This window comes from Vicugna pacos, chromosome 6 (genome assembly GCF_048564905.1).
Source record: "Vicugna pacos chromosome 6, VicPac4, whole genome shotgun sequence".
Classification (NCBI taxonomy): domain Eukaryota; kingdom Metazoa; phylum Chordata; class Mammalia; order Artiodactyla; family Camelidae; genus Vicugna; species Vicugna pacos.
In genome coordinates this window covers 87,777,249-87,783,421 of record NC_132992.1, presented here as the reverse complement: position 1 = coordinate 87,783,421, position 6,173 = coordinate 87,777,249, and positions in this window count along the sequence as shown.

Genomic DNA, 6,173 nt, shown 5'->3' with positions numbered 1-6,173 from the left:
TGCTCATTCCACCTGCTTCCCATGAGAGGGTAGAATCATTACAAAGTGATGTCAGAGGGTATCCCAGCCCTCAAGGAGATTCTTCATTTAGCAGGTGGGGGCCACAGGGTCTTCTAGGAGAGTTCTCTCAGGAGAGAAAGCAGGAATTTGGCCTCTGGAACTCCCTCTTCCCAGTGTGTGGCATTATCAAGCCAGCCTGGGCTCCTGAAGTAGCTATTAGGAAAGTGCTTACATGGCCAATGGGAATAGTTCTGTGAAGACGACAAGGAGGTAGATGGGCTTTCTGATGTCCTGCAGGCAGTTGATGGGAAAAGAGCCCTAAGTCTAACCATGGGGATGGCAACAGTAAGGGAAGGGAGAGTGAGCTGGGGCCTTGGGGCTTAGAGGAGAGAGAGGGAGAAAAGGATGGAGGAAGGGAGAGCAGGAAATATGGGAGAAAGAGACAGACAGACAGACAGGTAAGAATTGTTCCCATATTAGATATACACAGGTGTTTCTTAGAAGCAATATGAAAAAAGTTTTGGCCCAATGTTTCTTTAGTAAGCAGTGTGTAATGCATGCAGCGAGCTGTTGATCAGACATGTAACTCCAGTGTCTCTACCGGCTCCTTGCCCCTGCGCTGAGCAGAGTTCTGGCGGTGAATGGAGGTGCCAGCTAACCACCTGTGATCTTGCCACCCAGCGATGTACACAGCTTTCTTCCAGGAGCTGTCTCTGTCTTGCCTCAACTGACTTTCATAATGACCTGTGATCCAGACGTTATGATCAGCTTTTTATAGATGAGGAAACCCAGGTGAAAAGGGATGAAGTGACCTGCCCAAGATCAGAACCACCACAAGGGTCCCAAAGCCTCAAATCAGGGTCTGAGCCCAGGTGGTTATCCTGGGTTCATCTGTATTAAGATCTCCAAATATGCCTGGTCACCTAGGAGACTTGTTCAAAAGACCCCAGGTCAGGCTCCACTCCAGAGCTACTAACCAGAGATCGGGGGAGAGACCCGAGAGCATGCATTCTTTTCTTTCTTTTTTTTTAATTTTTTAAATTGAAGTCTAGTTGATTTAGAACGTTGTGACAGTTTCTGGTGTACAGCATAGTGATTCAGTTATATATGTATATCCTTTTTCATATTCTTTTTCATTGTAGGTCATTACAAGATATTGAATATATTTCCCAGTGCTATACAGTAGGTCCCTGTTGTTGATCTATTTTATATATAGTAGTTTGTATCTGCTTATCCCAAACTCCTAATTTATCCCTCCTTCCCTTTACCTTTGGTAACCATAGTTTGTGTTCTATGTCTGTGAGTCTCTTTGTTTTGTAAATAAGTTCATTCGTGATTTTTTTATATTCTACACACAAGTGATATCAGATGATATTTGTCTTTGCCTGACTTACTTCACTTAGTATGATCATCTCTAGGTCCATCCATGTTGCTGCAAATGGCATTATGTCATTCTTCTTTTTATAGATGAGTGACAGTCCATTGTGTGTATGTTTGTGTGGATATGTGTGTGTGTATATATATATTCCACATCTTTTTTTAACATTTTTTATTGATTTATAATCATTTTACAATGTTGTGTCAAATTCCAGTGTTCAGCACAATTTTTCATTCATTCATGGACATATACACACTCATTGTCACATTTTTTTTTCTCTGTGAGTTATCATAACATTTTGTGTATATTTCCCTGTGCTCTTCTTTATCCAGTCATCTCTCAATGGACATTTAAGTTGCTTCCATGTCTTGGCTATTGTAAATACTGCTGCTATGAACACTGGGGGGCATGTATCTTTTCTAATTAGAGTTCTGTCCGGATATATACCCAGGAGGAGTGGGATTGCTGGATCACATGGTAACTCTATTTTTCACTTTTTAAAAGGAATTTCCATACTGTTTTCCATAGTGGCTGTGAGAATGTGCATTCTTAAAAAGGATTCAAGTGATTCCCACCTTCAGTTTGGTTTGGGAGACAATGACTTACCGGATACCGCCCTTGAAGACTGTTGTAAAGGGTACTGCCTCAGACCGCTCTAAAGGGTCCTGGGGAAGGTAAGGGATGCTTTAAAGAGCAAGGCTGAGTGGTTCACAGCAAACTTGGACAACCACCTAAAGGCCCAACAGTGAGAGAAGGGGGAGATGTGTATACATCTAACCATGAAGCACCACACGGCCCTTACAGTGGCTTGCTTACATAGACCGATGAATGTGGAAGCTAATTCACAACTGTTAATGAAAAAGTACCTGAGAGCAATGTTCACAGCATGCAACCATCCGTGTACACGATGATATTCAACCTACTGTTTATGGGGAAATGTCTAGAATGTCTTTGGATCCAGTAACAGAAACAAGGGAAGCTGTCCACTGTCACAGGAAATGTGAGGACAGTGACATAAAGAGTGGGTCCTGCCTAAAGGCAATGGAATTTCAAAATTTCAGGGAAAATGATCTCACCAGACACATCTGCAGGCCACCTGGTCTGTAATTTTCATGCTAAATACTAACTGTGGTTGCCTCTAGGTGGCGGTGTTTGAGGATTCTTTAAATTCCACAGAACTTAATTCTTTTAATTCTGTAGAATTTTTTAATTGTAATTTTTTTCAACTGTAACTATGCATGTGTGATTTATGAAAAGACAAGTCAGGATGGGGGAGAGTTGCTGTGTCCAGCAGCCCCCAGTCGTTGGCATAAAAGGCCTCTCTCCGGCCCCCTTGCAGGAAAGGCATCCCTAAACTATGCTCTTTGGGGTCAGGCTGCCACATTCCTGACAGTGACACAGGGGCAGAGTGCTGGATTCTTAGAGAGGACATTTGCTTTGCACAGAAATCCCAGAAACAAGCAATGGAAAAGGCCTCGTGGTCCAGCCCCCAGTAACCAGAAGCCCTTTTTATTAAAATAAATTTCTATGCATTTCCCTCTCCCAAGCTACCTTTGAGGCCCCTGGACTACCGAGCTGTGTGACTTTGGGACTTGATCTTGTCAGGGCCTCAGCTGGTTATTGGTGAATTAAAAGGAAAAGAAAATCATAGAAAAAGGGTCTCTCTGCCCTGTCCTCACCCCATCCTGTAGAATCACAGGGTCCCTAAGCTCCCTTTTACCTTCCTACAGTCCAGGTCCCTCACACTGAACTTGCAAGTCTCTGAGGTATCTTGTTCCCCAACCACCCTCATCCCCATGCTGGAACTCAGGCCCCCTGGAGATCTTTATTTGGGGGCTTAAGTTGGGCTGCAAAGGTGAGGGCAGCTCCTGGAACCCAGGCCCGATTCCCCGCCGCATGACTTCATGGTCCCAGGGCCTCTGCTAAGTCAACTCACCTTTCCAGGTCACTCTTTTCTGTATCAGTTAAATGAGCCAAAGATACCTACCTGATGGAACTGGGGGCTATTATCACACCCCATTTACAGATAAGGAAAACCAAGGCTCACAGAGCTGGTGTGAAACGCATGTGGTCACCTAGATCGTACGAGGCAGAGATGGGATTCAGGCCTGGGCTGTTTCCAGCCATCAGCAAGCATCTGGCAGCCGCAGGCCCCCAGGCCACACTGCCATGCGTGCCTGGCCCTCCCCTGCCAGAGCCCTGGCTTTCTGAGTCCCTTTCCAGGGTAGAAGTTAAAAGCATCAATTCAGCTGTGCTGACCAGGCCAGGTGTGTTGTGATCAAGGACAGGCAGGCTCGGCGGGAAGCTGTGTGCTGTGACTGAACTAGCCAGACGGCTCTGGCAGAGCTCAGACCCACAGCCTGGACCACACAAGGTGTGGGCAGCACACGGACACGGAGCCAGAAGGTCTGATTCTGCTGGTTTCCAGCTGCGCAACCTTGGAAAAGTCAATGAGTCTTTTTGAGCTTTTCCTCCTCATCTTGTAAGATGCAGAAAGGCACATGCATCTCATGGGGTTGTTGTGAGGGTCCTGCAGGATGGGTGGGAAGTCCCAGCCCTCGTGTTGTTTTGGGTATTGCTCTTGGTGCCAAGGCTGGGCTGGGTGCACTTGGACTCTGAAGACCCAGGGTCACGGGCAGCCTATTCCTTCCATGTGCCCTCAAAGACACCTTAGGATTCTGGGGGAAGCCATGAGTTTGCCCAGTGCGGGCTCGCAGGCTGTGTTAAATTAGAACAGAAATAAGACTATCTCTGCAGGAGAGAGCACTGCCACTTTGGTTGGCAGTCATTGAACGGGTAGCTTTATTTCCAGGCTGTGGATTAGGACAACCTATACGAACCATCAGGGAGCTGTTGAGAGGATCGGAAAGACAGTTTTTCCCCTCAATAAATTTCAAATTAGTACACTTGAAAAATCACTGGGGCTTCTACCGTCCAAACAAAACAGTTTCAGTTTAACAGAGTCACATTCAGTTTTGTACGTGTGCATGTGTGTAATAAAATAAAAATATGTTTAGGTAAACAAAGGATGCAGAAGTTTTAAAACACCAGAAGACTGGGGGGAAGAAAGGATATCAATATTTTTTTTCCATCGCACCTTTATTGTTTGTTCATTGTTCAGAATTTTCATACAATATTTCTAGAACCACACAGAAGCTGTGAGACAGCCCCCTCCCCCGACAGTCCATTACATTCCAAACCAGTCTCCTTCCTGTGCCTCGTCCTCATGTGTATGGCCTCCTGCCCATGTGCAAGGAGTTCCCAGGGATTGTTCATTTCTTAAGAGGGAGGGTAGGAAGGTGTGCAGAGGCCAGCAAAGCAGTGGATTTGTATCTGACCCCCAAGGGCCCTCTCCTGGACCATCCTCACCTCTCCACCTCCTCTTTCCCCAGCATTCACCAACCCTCACTAGGCCAGGGAATCAGACAGATCGGGGGTTTGCATCTTGACTCACCACTAGTAGCCACCTGACCACAGGAAAGTTTCCGGATCTCTCTAAGCCTTCCTTTCTCTTCTACAATGTAGGGCAAAAACTCCCTATCTCACTTACCAAGAGAATTCAATGACTTAAGGAATAGAGCGTCTGGCACACAGTGTGCCCTGAATGCACATCAGCCTCCTTCCTTCTGGTGGGGAAGACACCTGATGAGAGCCAGGTGCTCAGGGCATTTACTGCATAAAAGATCCCAGTCCCTTAGAAGAGCCCAAGAAATGACTCTCTAATGGTGGAATTTCAGACACCACATCAGGAGGGAGAGATCTGGCAGGAGAGACATCCTGGGCAACCTTTGAATCCAACTAGGCAGACTGCTGCTTCTTTGGCCCCCAGGCAAGGCTGGCGCTGGCAGAAGGAATTCTAATCCTCTTTCTAAGGCCACGCCACTGCAGCCAGTCAAAGGCCTGTCTCAGGGAGCCAGGAGCACAGGGCAAATTCAGATTTACTGAACTGTCCCTGCCAGAGAGGAAGTAGCAGGTGAGTATAAACCAGGAGCTTTAAGAAACACAGCAGTCTTTGAGGGTGATCATTGCGTCCCCTTCTAGTGACCTTGAAAAGTCACCTGTCACAGGGGCGTTTGCATAGCCTGAAACACCCAGGTGAGCTCTTACAGTGGGGAGTCCTTGTGCCATTTGCACCCCACCTACTTTGGAAAGGATCCCAAGTGGCTTGCTAAGGACGGAACTAGGCACCTACTGCTGAGCTTCCCCCCTGTTCTCATCTCTCACGGTATGCGGCCATTAAAATCAAATCTGCTCAACAAATCATCACAAGAATGAAATAATAATGTTGCTGTTAAGAATACTCCATCCTACAGTTGATCTACAAAGGTAGCTGCGCTCTTCCTCCACGGTAGTCCTTGTAAAAATTTTTTAAAGCTGATCTATCTCTCAGCCCTTGTTCATGCATCATTCTTAGTAAGGATACGGTGCATCCAAGGTCCACATGCCCACGATCGTTTGGTATCTCCGGTATAACAACAAAAAGCCGCTCAATGGACAATCTTAGAACATGCACCAACCAAGATCCCGGCTGGTATATTACGGAAAAACGTCCTCCAGACCGAAAAGAACAAGGAGAGAGGAGGTAAAGGATTCAAGAGGAGCGAATCAGGACAAGAGTGATTTCACAACAGAACATCTGCAGTCTAGGGGTTTAAGCAGGTAAAACCAAGGAAAGCTCTATGGATCCGGGGGTGCCTCCCCAAGTATTTGGTTCATGCTAAAAAATAGAGCACATTTATTAAAAATATATATTTATAAACCTTGATATGAACAGATACACACGTCAAGCCAATGA